The 24004-nt window shown below is 42.2% G+C and overlaps 1 protein-coding gene across 2 annotated transcripts in view; it reads left to right on the top strand.

Annotated features, from left to right (window-relative positions):
- Positions 1–24004, top strand: part of LOC124555797 — a 60018-nt gene that overhangs the window by 15855 nt on the left and 20159 nt on the right. Inside the window, exon 2 of one of the 2 annotated variants that reach the window (XM_047129860.1) lies at positions 2125–2244. The exons of the other annotated variant lie outside the window; for it this stretch is intronic. The gene's annotated coding sequence lies outside the window, so the exon portion shown is untranslated. The remainder of the gene's footprint in view (positions 1–2124; positions 2245–24004) is intronic. 2 annotated transcript variants of the gene reach the window in all.

Here is a 24004-nt window from a genome sequence, read left to right on the forward strand (position 1 = left end):
AGTATTACATATGCAGTTGCAAAGAAATTACTTTGATCCAATATGTATTTTATATTGTGTAGGCAACTTGAACTTTGCTGCAACAATTTTACTTTTATGGATTATTAAAAATACTCTGTAGTTTGGTTTTGCTTTTGGTGAGATGGCTCTTATGCCCTTTTTAAATGTAGGTTTTCCCCATAATACTGTGATTAGCTTTGCCAATCTTGTAATTACTTCACTTCCAGTTGATTAAAATCTGTCATCTTTTTATGATGATGTATGTACTCATTTCAGAATATAAAGTTTGGATGCTGTTTATTTGTGACATTATTTAGGCATAGGTAGCCTGGTCAAATGGTGACATTATTTCTGCCACAATATCATGAAAAGATATTGAAGATCAGATTAGATTTACTTTTATTCCAATCGATCCGCAGTGAGGAGGTTCTACAGGATGTAGAACATGTCAGAAAAACAATAATGCATGACAAATATTTACAACTCAAATAAATAAGCTAATGTACCATTTCACAGGTCCGAAGTGGAATGATCATCATTTTTTTTTTTTAAATGAACGCTATATGAAAGAACCATTTTACAAACCTTAATGCACTGAATTTTTAAAAAAAGTTTTTTTTTTTTTATTTGTAGGGTAATAAACATGTAATAGAACTACTATAATACTTACTTACAATGAAGCACATTACTGCACTGAAGTGGTGCAGAAGTTAGATTGTATATACACACACACACACACACACACACACACACACACACACACACACACACACACACACACAAAAAAAAAAAAAATCAGTTGGTTCTACTGAGAAATTTATCAATGGAGTAGAAGAAGTTGGCCACCAATAAATCCTTTAGGCTTCTCTTAAACTGAATTTCATTGGTTGTTAAGCTTTTTATGGCAGCTGACAAGTTATTGAAAATGTGTGTTCCTGAATAATGCACACATTTTTGTACCAGAGTAATTTGTGACAAATTTCATTAAGGAATAAATATATTGGGAAGCAGTAGTTAGTATCCCTAGTTCCCTAAACAGGCTTCTGCAGGATGTTCTTGAGTTCATACCACATAAAACTCTTACAGCACATTTTTGTGCCCAGAAAACGTTAGCTTGACTTGATGAATTACCCCAAAAAATAATCCCATGTGACATTATGGAATGAAAGTAAGCCTAGTATGCCAGCTTTTTCATTTTTATATCCCCTATGTCTGACACAATTCGCATTGCAAATAGAGATTTATTAAGACGCTTCAACTGTTCTGTGGTGTGCTCGTCCCAGTTGAATTTATTATCAAGCTGTAATCCCAAGAATTTCTTCTATCTGCTTGTCATCGTATGTTAGGCATATACTCGTGGGACACCCCTTAAAAGTTCTGAACTGCGTGTAGTGTGTTTTTTCAAAGTTTAGTGACAAAGACTTGGCTAGGAACCAGTGATTAATGTCCACAAATATTTTATTAGCCAATCTTTCTAAGACTACACTTGATTTGCAATTTATTGCAATGTTTGTATCATTGGCAAACAAAACGAACTTGGCATCTGGTAATGTTACTGATGAAAGGTCATTGATATACACAAGAAAAATTGAGGGGCCCTAAAATGGAACCTTGTGGGACCCACATGTAATTAGTTCCCAGTTGGATGATGCCTGATAGCTTAAATTATAATTCAGTGCAAACTTTTTGTACAAATACTAAATAATTCTTCATACTTAAAGTCTTTGTGCTGTAGTGGGAATAGGCTCCTTAATGGCTTTACTCTTTTTTTTTTTTTTTATTGTTACTAGTTGACTGTTTTGTGAAAATTATTGATCACAGATCATGGGATTGTAGTTCTATTATGCCAGTTATGTTTATTTTTGCCACCACGCAGGTGTGCTAGAGAGTGCAACAGTTGTCACACTGAAAGTAATCATACATGATATCTTTCTCTCACGTTCTTGATTAATGTAATAGATTTTTGGTTCACCAATTGTGGAACCTACATTGGTTTTTAAGTATGCAGTTATCATTGTCATTGCTGCTGTTTATTGTCTTTTGTGTGTGTGTGTGTGTGTGTGTGTTTGTGTGTTTCTTGCCACACAAAATTACAGTATTTTTTAAATTTATTTCCATTGGCAGTACCAGAGACTGGAACTTCGGCAGATAAATCCTGTGATTTGAAGTTCTTGAGTGAACTTTGTTTCGAGACCGGTAAAGATGATATAAAAAAAAGAATATGAAGGTTTTCCTATCTGCTGCGTAAGTAATTTCAAACTTTGTGAAGAGGCAATATTCTTTCTTTCATAATCCTTGGCACGTTTTGGTTTGTTATTCATTTGATACTGAGCATTTCATTAGGTCCTTGTTTTGTACCCTACTGAAATGTGGCTTTTTCCTAGACTGTTTTATATTGTACTTCTCTCTTTTTACCTCCTCCAGTTTAATTAACTAATTAATTAATTAATTAATTTTAGGTTGTTGATAATGCCTTAAGAAGTTGTAGTTCCTACTGCAACCTTAGTTACTGCAGCCTTAGTTACTGCAGCAACATCAAATATTTTTTCAGTGTGAATCATAGATCAATGTGAAGCGCTAGGCTAAAGTTTGGGTTAGGGCCAGCGTCAGTCGCAGTGGTGTTTCTCTAATGCTCATAGGTTGGCAATGCCTCTCTTTCGTGTAGCCAGTGGGGCTATACGTATATGTAAACAATGAGAGAGAAGAGTCAGTGAATTTTTATCATTGAAATTGAAACAATTCCCTTGAAGAGGGATAGCTGTACATATTACTTGCATATACCGTCAATTAACTCTGTTTTCAAGTTCGCTAACAACTGTAATTAACCTCAAAATGCTTTAGGAAACTAGTAATTTTTACTACAGGTTTTTGTGTTGCTTTAATAGAGATCATGTTTTGTGTATATGCTTTAATTCTTATAGGGAATTTACAACTTTTTAGCTCAACACATCAAAATATAATCAGTGGGCTTCATTTAAAATTATTGGTTCACTGTTTTGTAATACATTGCACCAACCAAAATGCAACCCCACTGTGAATGATGTCCTTGAACACAGGACGAGTTGATTGACATTCGTAAGTAGCTGGAAATCATCTTGACTACTGTCAAATGATTGACAGCTGGTATGAATCAGTGTGTTGGAAGAGCTCCCGAGAGTCGTGTATCTATGATACCGGTACCAGAGGTACCTCAAGTACTTTTTTTTCCTGTGGATCTTGTCTCCTCTGCAGAAAGTACAGGATCTGTCATTACTTGTGTACTTGACTGTGAATGGCATGTCAATGGTAGATCTAGGCATCTTGTACAGGGTGGATGGTGACCAGGGAGAACTTGGGGTGTTGTACCGATCCCCCTAACCAACAAGTTTGAGATACTGTCTTTCACAGAAACTGAGCCACAGGGACTCACTTAACTTGTTTTTGGGAAACCTGATTTGTTCTGGTGTCAAGAGGAGGCAAACACAAGAGGGTAGTGGTCCATTAATTGTCAGTAGTTCAAACATATAGTGAATAATGGTACTCATTAGGGAAATGACAACAAGGGACAGGAAAGGACACCATGTGCACTCAGTGCCTATGCCTGGAGGTCTCATTTAACATGTTGAAGAGGCTATTCCACCAGCCATTCAGGGAACAGGATGCAACCAACTGCAGATAGTGACACATGTTGGAACAAATGATGCCTGTTGTCTGGGCTCTGAGGTCATACTTTGGTCATTCTGGCGACTAGTAGAGGTGGTTGAGGAGACCAGCCATGTGCATGGAGTAATTTGCAGCATTGTCCCCAGAACTGATCGTGGCCCTTTGGTTCTGAGCTGAGTGGAAGGACTGAACAAGAGGCTGTGAAGGTTCTGTGAAAGCTAAGCTGTGACTTCTTGGACTTGAACCATAGGATTGAGAACTGCAGCATCCCCCTAAATGGCTCAGGTGTGCACTACACAACAGAGGCTGCTATACAGGTAGCTGACTACGTTGGGGTGCACACAAGGTTTTTTGATTAGGTGACTTTCCATCCAGTCTACATAATGATAGCTGTAGGAAACCCAGACGTATCAGTGTAAGATCGAAATGCCTCCCACAGATGAGAGTATTCCTATTATAATGGTTAACTGCCAAAGCATTCGCAACAAACTGCCAGAGTTTGAAATGCTCATGCAAATACTCGTGCAGAGCAGTGAAGTTCACATAATACTAGCTACAGGAAGCTGGTTGAAAACTGTAATTAATAGCAGTGGGATTTTTGGGGAAAATTTTAGTGTATATTGAAAGGATAGGCGAGTGGGAATTGGAGGTGGTGTATTTGTCGCAGTTGACAAGAAATTGTTTGGGCAAGATTCAGTATCAGGGGTGGGCATAAAATGATAGTTGGATCCTTCTCTCGCCCACCAGACTCATCTCCTGATGTAACTGAAAACTTCAGAGGAAACTTCAGTTCACTTCTACATCAGTTCCCCAATCATACTGTAATCATCAATGGAGACTTTAGTCATCCAACAATTAATTGGGAAAATTACAGTTTTGTTAATGGTGGGCATGATAAAAATACACTATGAAGCATTACTAAATGTCTTATGTGAAAACTATCTAGAACAGATAGTTAGGAGCCCTACTCATGGTGGAACTATATTGCATCTAAAGGCAGAAAATAAACCTCACCTCTTTGCGGGTGTCCGTATTGAAACTGGTATCAGTAAGCATGACACAGTTGTGGCAGAAATGATTACCAGCGTACAAAGGAGAGTTTAAACGTCTGTGCAGTCACTGTAAAGAAACAGAGATTACTGCATAATAGGTGAAAATAAAGCGTAGGGGTATAGATATAGAATTGCTCTATGAAACACATTTGGCTGTCAAGAGAGCAATGCACGGTGCCTTTGATGACCATCATAGCAGAATATTGTCAAATGATATTTCACAGAACCCAGAAAAATTCTGGACTGCTTGTAGCACCAAAGTTAATCACCAGTCCCCAGTGTATAGACAGGATCTGAAATTGAAGGTAGCAAAGCAAAAGATGAAATGCTTAACTCGATGTTCAAATGTTCCTTTACAAAGGAAAACTCAGGAGAAATGCCCCAATTTAAACCTCGTACCTCTCAATAGATGAACGAAATAGGTAATACTGTCGGTGTTGAGAAACAGCTGAAATTGTTAAAATTGAACAAAATTGAACAATGCTCCATTGCCTGATAGAATGCCCCTACTGCAGGTCCGGGGGTAAGAATAGGCCAGAGGTATTCCTGCCTGTTGTAAGAGGCGACTAAAAAGAGTTTCACACGTTTCAGCCTTTATGTGATGGTTCCCTGTACGGTTTGACCTCCATTCTTCAAAATTTTCCCAAAGAGCGAGCCGTTTGGGGAAGGACGCTTTGCATGGTGCGTCATGCATTGAGATCATGTGCCCCACCTCCCATCTGTGTCAACTACAGAGAGCACCATTCGCCTTGCTCGGCAGACTGCAGGATTCTCTAGAAAGAAAGGAAAATCATTGAGTACAAGACCCTGGACCAAGTGACCTACACTGAGCTAAGAGAAAATTTGAACGCCTGCATCCTTTACGAATGACATTGTTTTAGTTCTGGCGCCATCAGCTCTGCCATCCCCAGTCACCTCTCGGAGCCGGAAGACTACACCTGCCCCCTTGATGGTCGGGGGGGCATTTCCCTCCCTGTTGCTAGCGCTCCACCTACTTTGCTTCGGGAGCAACAGCCCCAGACCCAAACAGGTGTTCCTGGTGTTACCATAAATGGCGTGTTATCTACCAATGCAAACGCAATTGCCGAGCACTTTGCCCGAGCCTCTTCGATGGAGAATTACCCCCCAGCCTTTCACACTCTCAAGATGCAGCTGGAAGGGAAAGTCCTCTCATTCACTACACACCACAGTGAATCCTATAACACCCCATTTACAGAGTGGAAGCTCCTCAGTGCCCTTGCACATTACCCAAACACAGCTCCTGGGCCTGATTAGATCCACAGCCAGATGATTAAACATCTCTCATCTGATTACAAGCGACATCTCCTCGTCGTCTTAACCAGATCTAGTGCGATGGCATCTTACCATCACAGTGGCGGGAGACCACCATCATTCCGTTGCTCAAACCTGGTAAAAACCTTCTTGATGTGGATAGCTATCGTCACATCAGCCTCACCAATGTTCTTTGTAAGCTGCTGGAACGTATGGTGTGTCACGTAGCGTACTGGCTTCATGTCGGGGAGGCTTCCGCCAGGGTCACTCTACCACTGATAATCTTGTGTCCCTCGAGCCTGCCATCCGAACAGCCTTTTCCAGATGCCAACACGTGGTTGCCGTCTTTTTTGACTTATGTAAAGCATACGACATGACCTGGCAACATCATATCCTTGCCGCATTGTATGAGTTGGATCTCTGGGGCCCCCTCCAGATTTTTATTGAAAACTTCCTGTCACTCTGTACTTTCTGTGTCCATGTTGGTGCCTCCCATAGTTCCATCCATATCCAGGATAATGGAGTCCTGTAGGGCTCTGTATTGAGTGTGTCTCTATTTTTATCGGCAATTAATGGTGTAGCAGCAGCTGTCGGGGCCCTCAGTGTCACCTTCTCTGTATGCAGATGACTTCTGCATTTTGTACTGCTGCGCCAATACTGGTGTTGCTGAGCGTCGCCTACAGGGAGCCATCCACAAGGCGCAGTCATGGGCTCCAGCCCACAGCTTCCAGTTTCCTGCCGCAGAGTCATGTGTTATGCACTTCTGTCAGTGTTGTGCCGTTCATCCGGACCCAGAACTTTATCTTCATGATGATCCACTCACTGTAGTGGAGACATACCGATTGTTTGGACTGGTTTTCGATGCTCGATTGACTTGACTTCCTCATCTTTGTCAGCTTTACCAGAAGTTCTGGCAGCACCTCAATGCCCTCCGTTGCCTGAGCAACACCAGTGGGGTGCAGATCGCTCTACGCTGCTGCAGCTCAACAGAGCCCTTGTCCAATCCCGAATTGACTATGGTAGTGTAGTTTATGGTTCAGCAGCGCCCTCAGCGTTGCATATACTCAACCCTGTGCACCACTGCGGGGTTCAACTAGCGACAGGAGCTATTAGGACGAGTCGGGTGACCAGTGTACTGGTGGAGGCTGGGGTCCCTCCACTGCAGATCAGACGTGCACAACTGCTCGCCAGTTACGCAGCACACATTCGTAGTTCTCCTGAGCATCCAAATTACTGTCTCCTTTTCCCACATGCGGCAGTCCATCTCCCGCATAGGCAGCCCAGGTCGGGGCTAACGATTGCGGTTCGCATGCGGTCCCTTCTCTCCGAACTAGACTCCTTCCCTTCACCATTTCTACTTGCGGTCCGTTCACACATGCCTCCGTGGTGTACACCTCACCGCAGCTTCGTCTGGACCTTTCACGTGACCCTAAAGACTCCGTTAACCCTGCGGCTATCCGCTGTCACTTCCTCTCTATTCTTGACATGTTCCGGAGCGCTGAAGTGGTTTACACCGATGGCTGACGGTCGCATTGGCTTTGCCTATGTTCACGGCAGCCATATTGAACAGAATTCCTTACACGATGGCTGCAGTGTATTCACTGCAGAGGTGGTGGCCATTTCTCGTGCACTTCAGTATCTCCGTTCATGCTCTGGGGAGTCTTTTCTGTTTTGTACTGACTCCTTGAGCAGCCTGGAAACTATCGACAAGTGCTACCCTCGTTATCCTTTGGTAGTGTCCATCCAGGAGTCCATCTATGCCCTGGAGCGGTCCAGTCGTTCAGTGGTGTTCGTCTGGACCTCTGGTCACATCGGAATCCCAGGAAATGAACTTGCTGACAGGCTGGCCAAACAGGCTACACGGAAACCACTTCTGGATATGGGCATCTCCGCAACTGACATGCGTTATGCCACAGGTTTTTTCGGCTTTGGGAGACGGAATGGCATAACAGTACACACAACAAACTCCATGTCATTAAGGAGACTATGAATGTGTGGAAGTCTTCCATGCAGGCCTCTCGCAGGGAATCGGTTGTCATCTGCCGGCTTTGCATTGGCCACACTTGGGCGACCCATGGTTACCTCTTGCACCGTGAAGACTCACCTGTGTCGGTGCGGTGCCCGGTTGACAGTGGCCCATATTCTTCTGCTCTGTCCTCCTTTGGCTGCCCTGCGACTTCATCTTTGGTTGCCGGACTCGTTATCATTGATTTTTATCAAACAATGCCTCATTGGCTGATGTGGTTTTACGTTTAATCCGTGAGGGTGGGTTTTATCATTCAATCTGAGTTTTAGTGCATGTCCTTTGTCCCTCTGTGTCCTCCACCCTAGTGCTTTTAGGGTGGAGGTATTAATGTGTTGCAGGGTGGCTGGCGTTTCCTTTTTATTTTTGTGGTCAGCCAGCCACTGTAATCTGCTTTCTTGTTTTACTCTCTTCTGTTTCTTGCATCTCTCTGTTGTTTTCTTGTCCTCTTTTGCTCCTTTTAGTGTTTGTTGCCTTTCCTTCATTCTTGTGGCTTTTCCATTCTTTCCATTTTGTGTTACATGTCTCATCTGTTTTATTCTCACACTTGTGGCATTGTTTTATTAGGAACAAGGGACTGATGACCTCGTAGTTTGGTCCCTTTCCCCCTCTTATAAACCAACCAACCAACCATCCCCAGAGTCAGATTCTCCTTCTCCCTCCAGTCGAACGTCACTTAGCCCTAAAACACTTATGTTATGTCCCTCCATTTCTGTCTTCACATTTTCTAATATTTATTTCTTATTCACCACGTTAATATTTCGTGCAGCAGTTCTCAATAAAGGTCTCTCTCTTTTCCTATTCCTGTTTTAATGTTGTGCTTAGTTCTCCTGTGTAAGTTCCCACTTGGAGACCAGTTTGTGGACTTGTTCCGGAGTATTTCTTCTCAGGAACAGCCGTACTTCAGAGCACAGTCCAGTGGCGCTAGGGATACCATATGGGTCTTTAACATGGTGATTTCCCCTTTCCTTCTGTAACTTACGTTGTTAGTCTTGTTGGGCCCATCTACCTGTGGTTGTGGTTTCCCACTCTGAGGCCAAGAGAGTACCTTGCCTTCTATCTGCTCATCCATCCTCCAAGGAGGCTGTTGGCACTTGGTCGAATGGGTCTCCATATCCCAGGGGATATTCGGTCCTTGCATCATTAGTCGTGTATGAGATAAATGTTACTTTTTCTCTGTCACATGGCGGTGACATCAGGATTTTCCTTTCATTGAATCTAAGACCAAATGGATCTCCCAAGACTCTCCAGTACTGTTTATAAATGCAATTACTTTAACAGTGTAAAAATATAAATAGAATTTTGATGTTAACATGATAAAAATCAGTTGTGCTTTGAATATGTGCGTTACAATGGAATTTAAATATTACTTGTTTCAATAAATCCTCAGTGCAGGAAGTTTGACAACATGACGGATTGTTTCTGGATTCTCTATCACCTTTTCTCTCTAGTGAGATAAAATTTTTTGAAAGGGTAATTACTTTTGTAATACGAAATTTAGTAAATTGCATGTTTCATGAATTTCAGTGTTGCTTCCATTATGCGGTAATTTCAAAAATTATTTACAAGTTGTGGTCAATAACAAACTAGACTGAGAATCATTGTGATTTAAATTGCACCATAATTGGTTAGTATTGTTTTATTGCATATTTTCAATAGTTTTGGCGGCGGCGGCGGTAGTGAAGGAGGAGGAGACTTATTTCACCTTTTTTGGTGTTAGTTTACTAGTTTCTACCACTCCTTTAATTTCTCAAGTTCCTGGCTTGGAGTGGTGGACTCCCATTTTACACACAGAAGCAAATCAATGCACATATCACCAGGATTCATTATAAAACAGTTAAAACATTGCTGCCATTGATTTTCAAATTTGGCTTTGGTCAGCTTAAACAAATGCAATGAACAGTTTGTGCAAAGCTTTCTTGTAGTTAATTCTTCATGCAGAATTTACTGTAATTTTTTTTCTGACGTGCCTTTGGCACAGCTGTTTCATATGCTTTTGATTGCTGCCTCTACAATACTGTATTTGCACTTTCTTGACATTTTCGTATACGATTGGTTTTGGGATGTCCTTCACTTCAAGAAAAATATGGTGTGATGGAATTCAGCTACCAGTCTGTTTGTTGTTGAAATGTGTAGGGGACTTCTTATAAACCTGTAGCAATTTTGTGAGTGCCTGTGCTGATAAACTGTCAAAAATACATCATTTTATGATGACTTATTATACCAGAGTAACCATTTGAATGAAACATACTCAACATGACCACCTGAAAAGGCAATGTGAACAAAACTAGTTCATTGTCCAAATTGGCGCTTGAATTATGTTATCGCGTAACATGTACAACAAACAGAAACAAAATTTCAACAGTATCAATGTTCTCTCTGTCCCTTGAATTTCTTTTCCTTGGCCCCATAGCAGACCTAACAATGCATTTAGATTCAGTCACTTTTCCCATTAGAATAATCAGTCTTTGGGCACATATAAATTAGCAGGTTAATTTATTTTGTGTGTTTTCATTCATTGATATTGTTCTGGATATTTTGAGTAACTTCCATGTAAGAGTAAGGTACTCTTTGCTCAAAAGAAACGATGTAGAATGAGGTACATACACAGCCTGTTTTTATTCTGTTTTATTTATTGACTCATAGCCTGCTCTCGTACAGAAAATATATAAATGTTACAGAATGTTACTATTACATTGTGTTGTGGCTGCATTGTGTTGATGTTAGATGTGGGTGTCTGCTGAAAAACAGTTTATCAGAAATGTGTGTTGTTAGTTGTGGGATCCTATATTGCCAGCAGAACTGTCATAGTGGCTTTGGATGACTAAGCTTAACAAGTTTATGCAAGAAGACAAGTGTAATTTCATTGTCTGGGACACCCAGAGAAAATGTTGTTGACCACCTCTTCTCTACAAGATTTATTTATTTATTTTGCTGTTAAAGATCTGTATGGTCCATGATGTATATGCTGTGATAGGTCATACATTCCATTAATTCCAAAACCAACAGTTGTATCCTAATAATAATATCATACACAACTGTGGCATTCAGTCACAATTCCTATATACAACATTGTTTGAAAGTACAATAATAATTTGAAAGACCATAGTTCAGCTAGTGGTTTGTGCAGCCTTTCACTGCTCAGTCTAAAAGATATAAACTATTTGGAAGAGCAATAAAGAAATGTAACTGGAAGATAGTAAGAGGAGCTAATAATAGAAAAATAGGAAGAGAGATGATTAGGTCCCCATCACAGCTGCCTAGAGGGGGAAGGGGGAGGGGTTTTGTGGCCTTTTAATATATGTCAAGCATATTTCCTTTATCCATGTGCATATATTCTATTACAACATATTTCCTCTTCCATATAGTCAGGTGTGGCTCCAGCTTTATAGATCGAGAGCCTTAGCTCCCCTTAAAAAGCCATTGTTAGTACTAAGGAACATTACGGTACAGTGCAAAGTTACAACTGGAACCTCATTGGAAAACATCCTGTGCCTTAAATGAGTACATTGGTTGCTATGGAATGGTGTAGATGGTATGGAACTGTTGTTATGTGATCATGTGACCTACCATGTTGACATAAATGGTTTCATTAAAGTGATTTGAATGTGCCAGTTTGTTGTATGAAATCAGCATAGTAAGGTGGATTGACATGGAGTTGTGACACAGTGAGAGAAAGGAGCTGTTGTGTTTGGACATACAATATGACTATATCATGAATGAAGCTTGTTTTTGGTGTATCAGCACAGATAGTCTGATGTGTCTGCAAGGAATGGTGTACCACACATGGCCATGAAACATGGTGTAAAAAGATCATAACCTGCAGGATCTTGAGGCAAATAAGCGTCACGCATTGACAGTGACAGTCCATTTCAAAACAGGAAGAATTTGCTGCTGAATGCAGGTCCATGTCAATCAGTTCCTAAATGAACATTGCGAAGGGAACTACATACTGTGGACACTTAGTCTGGTACGTAGTGAAAGGCCATTGCTCACAACAGTACATAAAACTATGTGCCTTCAATGTAAGAAACAACAGAGAAACTGGACAGTAGCAGATTGGAGGCACGTAATGTGGTCTGATAATTTGCCATTTTACCTGCTTTCAAACGATGCAGTATGTCAAGTGTACCAATGGTCCGATGAGACATTTTTGTACCATAGTGTGTGGAGGGTATGCAGCTAGGGCTGGAAGTGGGTCTGTGCAGTTTCGGGAATGTTTTACGTACCGTGATGTTGGTCGACCTATTTGTGTCTTGAATGTGAACCAGAATGTTTATATCAACATTATCAGGACCAAGTGTTTCCCTTTCTTATACGTCCTTGGGATGAGTATGCTGTGGACACTCCCATCTCCCAAGATATGCTCACAAGATAAGATGTGCATGTTCTCGGTCCAACGAACACTCGGGCACCCTGTCACACCTCGACTGGCCCTTTAAAGCACTCAGTTGTAATTGTGTAGACAATGTCTGGCTCTGTTTGGTACAGCAGGTGAAACATAGCAATTGGTATCCCCACATTTTAATAGTTTTATAGAATCTAATCATCAGTGAGTGGCTTCATATTTATAGTAAGGGAAAGGTAACCACTTACTTATACAAGACTGGTGCACAGCACACAGAAGCATATAATAGAAAATGGTTAACACTAGCTTTCAAGCTCTTGCTCATTTTCCAATAAGAATACATAGTCACACACAACCACACAGACACCAAATGTGCATCCACAGGCATGAGTGTGTTCATTGGTGCCCACATGGTTTTGTGTGTAAATGTGTGTACTCTTATCAGAAAAAGAGGAGGATCGTGAGAGCTAGTGTTAACTATTTTCTATTATGTGCATCTGTACACCAAACATCAGTCCTCTGTAAGTAACTGGTTGCCCTTCCCTTATTTTACATATTTTTTTATCCAGGACTATCAATTATTGTTATAATGAGTGGCTGCAGCTGGCTATGGCATAAACAAAAATAGTTGTTGATGTCGTCCCTCACCAGATTGAGGCCATTATAGAAGTTTGAAATGTGTTACGTGACATTACCATTTTTTGCCTGGTATGCTTATTTTGCACAAGATGTGGGGACAGCACTTTTTTCCCTGTTTGCGCATTGTTGTAAGTGAGAATGTTGCTTAGGATGTGGACAGGTAATGGTGGAAATGTGAACTCCATATGCATAATGTTGTCACTGAACACTTTATGTTCACTGTTTGGCAATCCCCCCCACTTGCACGCACTGTAGGATCCTACTCCATATTTTGCACCTGCAGCACACTAGTAAGTCCCCAGTGATGGAATTTCTTATATTCTGTTAGCAATTTCATGGGTATTTTGTTTACTAGGTTGTTAATTATACAGTATTTTTTGGGGTATCTTGCAGAAGTGTCTAGTTCAATTGCAAGTGGAGTGTTCTATCTAAAGGTGTTAAACAATTCTCATTGGAAGATGGTGTGTTTTGGAGTTCCTTCATCTAAGCATTTCCTGGCACCTCTCTTGAGTCCTTCACGTGAGTAGGATAAGGAGCATGTCGTGTCAAAGCTTTGTGCCTTAACTGGAATTGGGATTGACATGGCATGTGCGTGAGTCCATACCAAGTTGTCCAGCACTGGTTGCTTGACCATCTCAGAAAATTTTTATATTTGCTGGGTGAATTCCCCAATGTTTAGTAGTCACAAAAATATTTAAAAAAATATTGTTTATTATTTTGAAATGGCGGCCATATTTCTTCCAGGCCGCATGCGTTTCTTTGTATTTGCAAGCATCTACATTTTTTACAATTGCTCAGTAGTGGATTGTCCTAAGCCTTTCAGATAAAATGCATTTAGTTAAACACCTTCTGGGCTACAAATTAACATCATTATCACTTAGCTGAATGTATTCTTTAATATATTTTTAATAGTTCAAAGTTATCAGCCACAAATTTAAAAAAACTCAGTTTTTGAACAGTAATTTTCAAAAGAAATATTAATTTCTCAGCTTTAATATTTTTTTTCTGCTATTACACTGTGTAGTATAGTTACTTTTTGTAGAGTATCAATGGTGAGCAGCTTACACCTAAAAAAGTACACTATTTTTAAAAAAAGGATTTATTTAATTTTTCCATTTTGTGGCCTGCAATATCTTTGCTGGGGGACAAGATAAAAATCTGCAAATTTCACAGTTAATAGACCTTTATGATATCAAACTTCAGTATAAATTTCAACTTTGAGATTCAATTGGAAGTTATGGAAAAAAAATTACAAACACAGGTCAGATAAACATTTTCTAACATCTGCGATATCTAGGCTTATGGAATAAAGTATATCAGTTACAGTATATGATTTAATCATATCTATGATTACTTACTCTTTTATTGAAAATAAGCCTACTAATTACATTATATTGTTCTCTTGTTATTTGTTTTTAGTACATCACTCATTTAACATTTCAGAAATTTGTTCACTCATTTTGGGTGTTTGATTATAAATTCGCCCAGTCACAGTTGTAAATTCATGGGAGACAGCTTCCTTAGTACATTTTTAAGTGGCATCCAAACTCGATCCTTCTCAATTTTTTTAAAAGATGTCCTTGATCCTGGAGGATGATAAAGTACAACATGTACATCTTTTCTTTGATAGTCAATCTTATCAACTTCTCCAGTCCACCACTGTTAATCGTAAACACAAGCCACTATGTCTTTATTTTGAAGAACCAGTTGTACAAGTTTTCCACACTGATGAAGTTTACTATCAGGCAAAGTTGATGTGATCTTACACTTCAGTAAGTTGTGTGAATGCATACAAAACAATGAAAAGATAGAGTGCCTTTAATCTTCTGACAAGTGTTGTACCTTTCCTTCAAAACACTGTCATAGACTTCTTGTATTTCCTCACATTGTACAAAAACATGAACTGTGGCCTGTTTGTTTACCCAGTGGTGCCCTTGCACTTCATCGTGAACAATAAAGGAATAATTTTCTGAAAAGTCAATTTGCTTTTTGTCTTTCAAAAATTTACTATGAGCTTTTGCAATAAAATGATGCATTTTCAGATTTTCAAGGTTAGCCACCAACACTTCAAAAAACTATTCTCGTGATATATATTTTTTTACAGAATTCAATCATTTCTTGGGGTGTTATGATATGATTGTCATTGGTCCACTACCGACTTGCTTTTGTGACAGATCGTATTGTTGTACTCCCGGCACCATCACAAGCATTGTTCCCATGGCACGAAGTGAAAAAGTGCCATTCTATGTCAAACCCAAAATCTTCTTTATGAAAGGAGATGTTAATAATTTTTTTGTTTTTATATTGACTTGCTGCCCCATCCAAAAAGTAAATCAGTTTTTTTATGGAAGGGTTGTGGTGTTTAATGTAGTTTGTTGAAAAAATGTGCGCTGCAGTAGTGTTGTGTTCAATGTAGTCACTTATGACACAAAAGCTGTGGCTCATTAGTTTATAATAAATGAAAAGCACCAGTTTGCTTTTTTTTTTTACAATATTACTTATATTGTACACGAGTTTTCAGCTTACAAGACCATCTTCAGACATTCATTAGTTTTTCATCTTTATGATAGAATACAAATGGATGAACTGTGGCCTGTTTGTTTACCCAGTGGTGCCCTTGTACTTCATCGTGAACAATAAAGGAATAATTTTCTGAAAAGTCAATTTGCTTTTTGTCTTTCAAAAATTTACTATGAGCTTTTGCAATAAAATGATGCATTTTCAGATTTTCAAGGTTAGCCACCAACACTTCAAAAAACTCTTCTCGTGATTTTATGACTGTCACCATTTCAGTTCTGTGTTGTGTCACCCCTTGTTTGTATTTTATATTGTCAGGCATCAAATCGTCGTCTTCGGATTCTTCAAACATGTCAAGTAAGTCTTGTTTGCCTGGACAATCTTCTCATTTTCGCTTGATCATACAATTGTAACTGTCAATATTGCCTACTATAACTCCCAAAAGGTCTTTATAGTCAACTCTAAGATTGGCCCCATCTATCATCAACTTTACGTTCTGATGATACTAACAAACACAAACCTTATGGGTACCAGATGCCCCTTCAACAATACACCATCTTGGTCTCAACTTACAAAACTTTGATATTCCAATTTTAATGTCAGGATTTTCTTTTTTAAATTCAGTGAATAGTTCGGTTAAATTACACAATATTAACCTTTTTTGACTTTGAATCTTAGAACCATTTTCTTTCACAGAAACAGTCTTTTTTGCCAGACATCAAATGGCTGTTATTGTCATTGTCATAATACTTAATAACTTTATTGAGTGTGTTTTCACCTACCAAATTAGATGCACTTTTCTTTTGTAGTGCTGGTAAAATTCCCTGTTCTCTTACTAACTGCCTTGTTAACTTAACAAGACATTCTGTCACATTAAATTCATCAGTAACTTTTGCTCGACTCCAAGAATTCGGCAGTAAACTGATAATTTTATCCTCTTCGTTTGAAGTACTGTATTTAGTTTTTAGTTTTTCTATCAAATCAATATATTCGGTTGGTGAAGTTTTAGAACTTCCATCTGTTTTAGTACAAATCGTATCCTAATTCTTTTTGGCTGTAACTGCCACTTTCTCAATTTTTGTATTCAAGGCTCTTGGTCTTTTATCTTGACTTAGCTTTCTAATTTTACAAGCTGTATCTACTTTTTTAATGTTTGCTGATAAGTCACAAAATTCTGTATCTGAGGTTTCACTATCCTTTCTCTTGTGAATTACAAATATCTCAGAATAACAAGTTGGACACAATGATTTTCCTGGGATGAGATTGACAAAAGGGCTTTTATTTTTAGAATAATGATCAAATGTTATTTCTCGCAGACCTTTTGTTATAGGTTTCTTATGTTTCTCAAAAGGACCCATGCAAGACTGACCAAAAAGGTGATGAAGTTATTTTAAGTATTTCATTTCATAGTACTTGCATGTTGATTTGACCTCTGGGCCAACTCGTAAGTGAAACAACACTTTCTCTTCTTCACTATAATCTTCGATTAAAGTAATGTCTTTAGGATACACTCCATACACACTTTTATGACCTGCTTCATTAATAATAACACCAACAGAACACTGAGACACCATCTTTAAACTGCACACTTCAAGAACTTCTAGCTAAATAATTGTGAGTAGACAATTGTTGGTGTAAGGGGGAAAACAACAATCAGATTTGTATAGGCTCGCAGATGCAATTTTTAGCCTGCTGAAACAATTACCACAGTATTATTTCGAGAAATAATCATTAGCTAGTGTAATGTGGTGTGTTACATTATGCAATTGGTATACTTTATTTGATTAGCCTACCATGCCTACCAATTATTTTTTTCTTGGACCACTTTGTATGGATTGACCCACGTGTAGCCAATACGCAGCAGCATTGTACAGAATACTGATGTCTGTTAGGTACAGTCCAAGAACCATATACCAAGAGTCCTCCAGAGTGGTTCAGACTGCACCAGATAGCCTTTCTAGAACACCACTATGCCCTCAATCCAACTGCGCCAGAACTGATTGTCACTATCAATGTGACACTTTGGTATACTTTCATGGTGTAATGTAGTGGCCTGAAATTTGTAGTGCCTGTACTTGATATAGGCCTATTGTACATTAATTTAGAAGTGACTTGTCCGCTACAGCTGATATGTGATCACTGCAGGTCATCTTTCTAGCTGTGGTAACTAATTCATTTGTTGGATTTCTAGTCACTGATAATCTAACTTTAAGCAGAATGTAGATAGGATAATGTGCTGCACTTGTCAGTTTGTTCACTGCAGATAACAAGCTTTATTCTCAAGACTGTCTCTTGAGTTCACAGAAACCCCTACTAGAAGATCATCAGTGTACACCATAATTTCCATTGCGTGTTTTGAGAGCTTCTGTCTACTGTGCCGTATGTCTCATTTGTAGTGCTGTCTATGATTGGCAACCAAATTGATACTAGCTAAGTACGTGAAGCTCCCTGTGTGCCTGGAGTTGCTCACACAATAGACATTCATAGACCTTAGCCAGGTTATTTATAAGGGAAATAGGCCTGTTGGGCTTACATTCCGAGGAGTTCTTGTCTGTGGAGTTTTTGACAATTACTACTCTTGTCGTCTTCCATGATTCAGATACCTAACACAGTCACTATGCTTCATTTAGTATAGATGTTAAACAAGGTGCAAACTGTTGTACTGGTTTCTGCAGGACTTACGTGTGGAATATCATTAGGTTTAGGTGAAGCTTCGTGGCAGATTAAAACTATGTACCGGACTGAGACTCGAACTCGGACCTTTGCCTTTTGCAGGTAAATGATCTACCATCTGAGCTACCCAAGCACGACTAACGACCCGTCCTCACAGCTTCAATTCTGCCAGTACCTTGTCTCCTACCTTCCAAACTTCACAGAAGCTCTTCTGCAAGCCTTGCAGAACTAGCACCCCTGGAAGAAAGGATATTGTGGAGACATGGCTTAGCCACAGCCTGGGGGATGTGTCCAGAATGAGATTTTCACTCTGCAGTGGAGTGTGCGCTGATATGAAACTTCCTGGCAGATTAAAACTGTGTGCCAGACCGAGACTCGAACTCGGGACCTTTGCCTTTCATGGGAAACTGCTCTACTATCTAAACACCCCCCCCCCCCCCCCCCTTGCGGGTTCGGGGGTAAGAATAGGCCTGTGGTACTCCTGTTTGTCGCAAGAGGCGACTAAAAGCTAAAAGGAGTCTCAAACGTTTTGGCCCTTATGTGATGGTCCCCTCTTGGGTTTGACCACCATACAAGGTGCATTCAAGTTCTAAGGCCTCCGATTTTTTTTCTCTGGACTGGAAAGAGATAGAAACATGTGCATTGTTTTAAAATGAGGCCGCGTTCATTGTCAATACGTCCCAGAGATGGCAGCACCGTACGGCAGGTGGAATTGTACTTAAAATGGCGACGTTTTACTTACTTGAACAGTGTGCAATCATTCGTTTTCTGAATTTGCGTGGTGTGAAACCAATTGAAATTCATTGACAGTTGAAGGAGACGTGGTGATGGAGTTATGGATGTGTCGAAAGTGCGTTCGTGGGTGCAACAGTTTAATGAAGGCAGAACATCGTGTGACAACAAACCGAAACAACCTCGGGCTCGCACAAGCCAGTCTGACGACATGATCGAGAAAGTGGAGAGAATTGTTTTGGGGGATCGCGGAATGACTGTTCAACATATTGCCTCCAGAGTTGGCATTTCTGTGGGTTCTGTGCACACAATCCTGCATGATGACCTGAAAATGCAAAAAGTGTCATCCAGGTGGGTGCCACGAATGCTGACGGACGACCACATGGCTGCCTGTGTGGCATGTTGCCAAGCAATGTTGACGCGCAGTGACAGCATGAATGGGACTTTCTTTTCGTCGGTTGTGACAGTGGATGAGACGTGGATGCCATTTTTCAATCCAGAAACAAAGCGCCAGTCAGCTCAATGGAAGCACACAGATTCACCGCCACCAAAAACATTTCGGGTAACCACCAGTGCTGAAAAAAATGATGGTGTCCATGTTCTGGGACAGCGAGGGCGTAATCCTTACCCATTGCGTTCCAAAGGGCACTATGGTAACAGGTGCATCCTATGAAAATGTTTTGAAGAACAAATTCCTTCCTGCACTGCAACAAAAACGTCCGGGAAGGGCTGCGGGTGTGCTGTTTCACCAAGACAACGCACCCGCAGATCGAGCTAATGTTACGCAACAGTTTCTTCGTGATAACAACTTTGAAGTGATTCCTCATGCTCCCTACTGACCTCACCTGGCTCCTAGTGACTTTTGGCCTTTTCCAACAATCAAAGACACTCTCCGTGGCCGCACATTCACCAGCCGTGCTGCTATTGCCTCAGCGATTTTCCAGTGGTCAAAACAGACTCCTAAAGAAGCCTTCGCCGCTGCCATGGAATCATGGCGTCAGCGTTGTGAAAAATGTGTATGTCTGCAGGGCGATTACGTTGAGGAGTAACGCCAGTTTCATCGATTTCGGGTGAGTAGTTAATTAGAAAAAAAATCGGAGGCCTTAGAACTTGAATGCACCTCTTATTTCAAAATTATTCCGAAGAGTGAGCCAATTGGGGAAGGGCACCTTACTTGGTGCATTGTGTCCATCGTGCATTAAGACCTTTAGCCAGCTTATTCGTCGTTGCATTGCAGTCCTGCTCGCTCTCCATCTCTTGGGTGAGGATACATTACTGGGTGCGATTTCTGCCATGCACTCTGCAGTGTCACTTTCTGCACTGACGACGACCGTGGACCACTTGCCACCTAATACCCAACACGGTAGCCAGTCCATTGTGGTGGGGCCGCGATGTACCCTGTTGGTTATAGCCCCCTGACAACACAGGGATTGCTCTACTGATGCCTGCGCCGTTAACTCCCCACGTATGCCAAGGAGTAGATGCTTTTGTCCCTGGGGCATCAGGACTCCTGGCAATGGCCATCCTGCCAGGTGGCCCTTGCTGAGGCTGGGTGGTGCCCATGGGGAGGACCCTTGGTCGGAGTAGGTGGCGTCAGGGTGGATGATACTCAGTGAAGCGTGGCATATCTCCTCTTGCTGGTGGCCAACCACCAGCAGTCTCTAAGCATTCGAGGGCTCACTTTAATGCAAACATGTATGACCCCAAATCGTTCCCCTCCCTGTCCATACCTTGGGAGGAACGAAAGGCTATGAATGACAGCGGGACATATTCGCCCTGGGATCTAGTCGATACGAGAGCTGATGGGGAATCCTTTGTGCCCATGAAGCCTCAGTTCTTTGTAGAGCATGTAGACGACAAGTTCGAGGAGGTGGAGAGCTTGTCAAAAATGCGGTCCAGGTCAGTCGTGATAGAAACAGAATCCTCTGCCCAGTCACGGGTATTACTCGCTTTTAAGAAGCTGGGTGATGTTTCTGTTACTATCACACCCCTTAAAATCTTAAATATGGTCCAGGGACCTTCCTTTACAGTCCGATGACGATGCGGTGCTTCAAGTGTTGGAAGTTCGGCCATATGTCTTCCCCCTGTGCTTCCAGCCTCATATGTTGCAATTGTGGTCATCCATCCCATCCCGATACTCCATGTGCCCCATCTCCCATCTGTGTCAACTGCAGAGAACACCATCCCCCTTGCTCGCCGGATTCTACAGAAGGAACGGAAAATAATGGAATACAAGACCCTGGACAGACTGACCTACACTGAGGCTAAACGGAAATTTGAACTTCATCCCGTGCGCATGACATCATCTTATGCTGCCACTGTCACTCCTTTTACAGCTCCATCTATTGCACCACATGCAGTCAGCTCTCAGAGCCGAAGGACCTCACCTGCCCCCTTGATGGTGGGGGGCACTTCCCTCCCTGTTGCTTCTGCACCATCTACCTCGGGAGCAGCACCTCCCCAACCATCGGGGACACCAGTCCCCACTTCTAAGCCAGAGAATCGTAAGTCTTCTTCGGCTTCTCTCATTAGGATGGGATCCCTTGGGTTACTCCGTTCCCAGGTTCCTACCAGTGGGAAACCAAACACCCCCCCAGGGGCTGAAGAAGCCCCAGGTAGTTGGTCGTAGGGCTTCACGGTCCTCTTCAGTCCTGGAGACCGAATCAAAGGAGCCCTCCCAGCAAGGGCAACCAAAGGAACAGCGTGAGAAATCGAAGACCCCCCCCACCCCCCCGGGAGGGTCCACAATTCTTTTGTGGATACGTGCGTAGCGAGCACGAGACCCCGAGCTAATGTGGCCCTCCTTCCTTTCCGGGCTGCATACCTTCCTTTTCCGCATCCTACCCTATGCCCCGTCTTCGCCCCCCCTCCCCTCACCTCTGGCTCTTTCCTTCCCTTTCTCCCCCTCTGGGAGTATGGTTTGTGCCTACGTCCGGAGACGGACGCTCGTAAATGTAACGCATTCTTCGCCTTCTCTGCTTGTATGTCTTCATCCTTCTTTTTTCCTTACCTTTTCTCTTTCCCCTTTTCTCCGCTGCGGCGTTTGAGACCTCTCTTCTTTCCTTTCCCTTTCTTTGTTTTTCCCCTTTCTCTTTCTCCCTCCCTGTGCGTGTCTGAAGGCCGACCCACGCATTTTTGTGCGTAGCCGGTGACGGGGTAACGCGTAATTCCCCGCCCCGGGTAGACAGGTAGGACACGTACGTACCCCCTGGTAACGGCCAGGCCCAGAGAGGGGTGATTACCCGAGCTGATACCTTCCGAAAGTGCCGATTGGTCCCTCCGTCCGTTTGGCGGGAGGTGTGAACAATCACCTAAGGCGGGAGTGCCCTCAGAGAGGGCCCCCACAAGGGAGGAGCACGCCATCGGAGACGCCAGTAATCATGGGGGATTCTTCCACAATGGTTTCCTCACCTTCCACTATGTCTGCTCACAAGCGTAAGTTCACTGAGTCTCAGCCACAGACAGTTCTTCCATCGTTGCCACAGTTCCTTGTTGTTTCTCGGTCTGACGAAGGTCACGACTTCTCCACGGTCAACCCTTTCATTATTCAGAAAGGTGTCGACGCAATTGCAGGTCCTGTAAAGTCTTGTTCTAGATTACAGAATGGCACCTTGTTGTTAGAAACAGTCAGTGCCCTCCAGGCACAAAAATTGCTGCGTACTTTACTGCTCCACACCTTCCCTGTCCGGGTTGAAGTGCACCGCACTTTAAATTCCTCGCGTGGAGTCGTTTATACACGCTCCCTTGATGGATTGTCTGACAAAGAAATTCAGAACTACCTGTCTGAACAGGGCGTAATGGCTGTTCATAGACTTATGAAAAGGGTTGACATGAACATCATTCCAACCCGCACTGTCTTCTTGACATTTGACAAAGTTCAACTCCCATCGAAAATCAAAGCAGGCTATGAGATAATTTCCGTTCGCCCTTACGTCCCAAACCCTACGCATTGCTATCGGTGTCAGCAGTTCAGTCACACCAGCCAGTCCTATTCCAATCCGGCCAAATGTGTTACGTGTGGCAAGGATGCCCATGAGGGTGCTTGTCCACCTCCATCCCCTCGCTGCATCAACTGTATGGGTGACCACGCTGCTTCCTCTCGAGATTGCCCCGTTTTTAAAGACGAAAATCTCATCCAGGAAATCAGAGTGAAGGAAAAGGTGTCGACCTTTGCTGCTCGAAAATTATTCGCCAGTCGACAACCCACCGTGCCTCAGACAGAAAAATACAGCACTGTCCTTGCTTCTCCTCGGCCAACAAAGGAGGCGGCCACGCAGACTTGCGACCTCACCTTTAGTGCCACGGTCGTCAGATCGGCCAGCGCAAAGATCGCCCATTCAACCTCACCACTTTCGCCTGCCCACTCTATGGCTCACCCTTCATCGGGTTCTGCTAAATCTCGAGCCCAGAAGTCAGACACCAAGACTTCGAAAAAAGAGCATACTCGTGAAGATTTTTTACGTACCCCAACTTCACAACCATCGGTTCCTCCTTCCTCTAAACATCATACTTCTAAGAAGGCTACGAAGAAACCCAGTTCCTCTCCTTCTCCGCCAAGGCGTGTCCCATCTACAGCACCACCTGGCGGAAATCGCCCTCGGCCGTCTTCTGTGTCACCGAGGCGCACTGCTGGCGGCCGATCAACCGGCCGATCGCTGGTGGCAGGAGCTGCTCCTGACCAACCTATGGATCAGGATCTTCTGACTTCGGCTGAATGCCATTCCATGCTGTCGGTCGCAAGCTCTGAGCAGTCGTTGAGTTGACGGCAACCTTGGTCACATTCCTCCATTTTCTGTTCACCCTATGTCCATTATCCACTGGAATATCCGCGGTATTCGAGCCAATCGGGATGAATTGTCTATCCTCTTACGATCCTACTCGCCGGTCATCTTCTGTCTTGAGGAAACAAAGCTGCGTCCCCATGACCTCTTTGTTCTCCCCCATTTTCAGTCCGTCCGATTTGATCTCCCCTCTGTTTAAGGCACTCCAGCCCATGGAGGACTCATGATTCTTCTCCATGATATTCTCCATTGTCACCCAATCCACTTAAACACTTTCTTCCAAGCTGTCGCTGTCCGTCTTTCGCTTTCTGGATATACATTTTCT

The sequence above is a fragment of the Schistocerca americana genome, chromosome X (genome assembly GCF_021461395.2).
Source record: "Schistocerca americana isolate TAMUIC-IGC-003095 chromosome X, iqSchAmer2.1, whole genome shotgun sequence".
Lineage (NCBI taxonomy): Eukaryota > Metazoa > Arthropoda > Insecta > Orthoptera > Acrididae > Schistocerca > Schistocerca americana.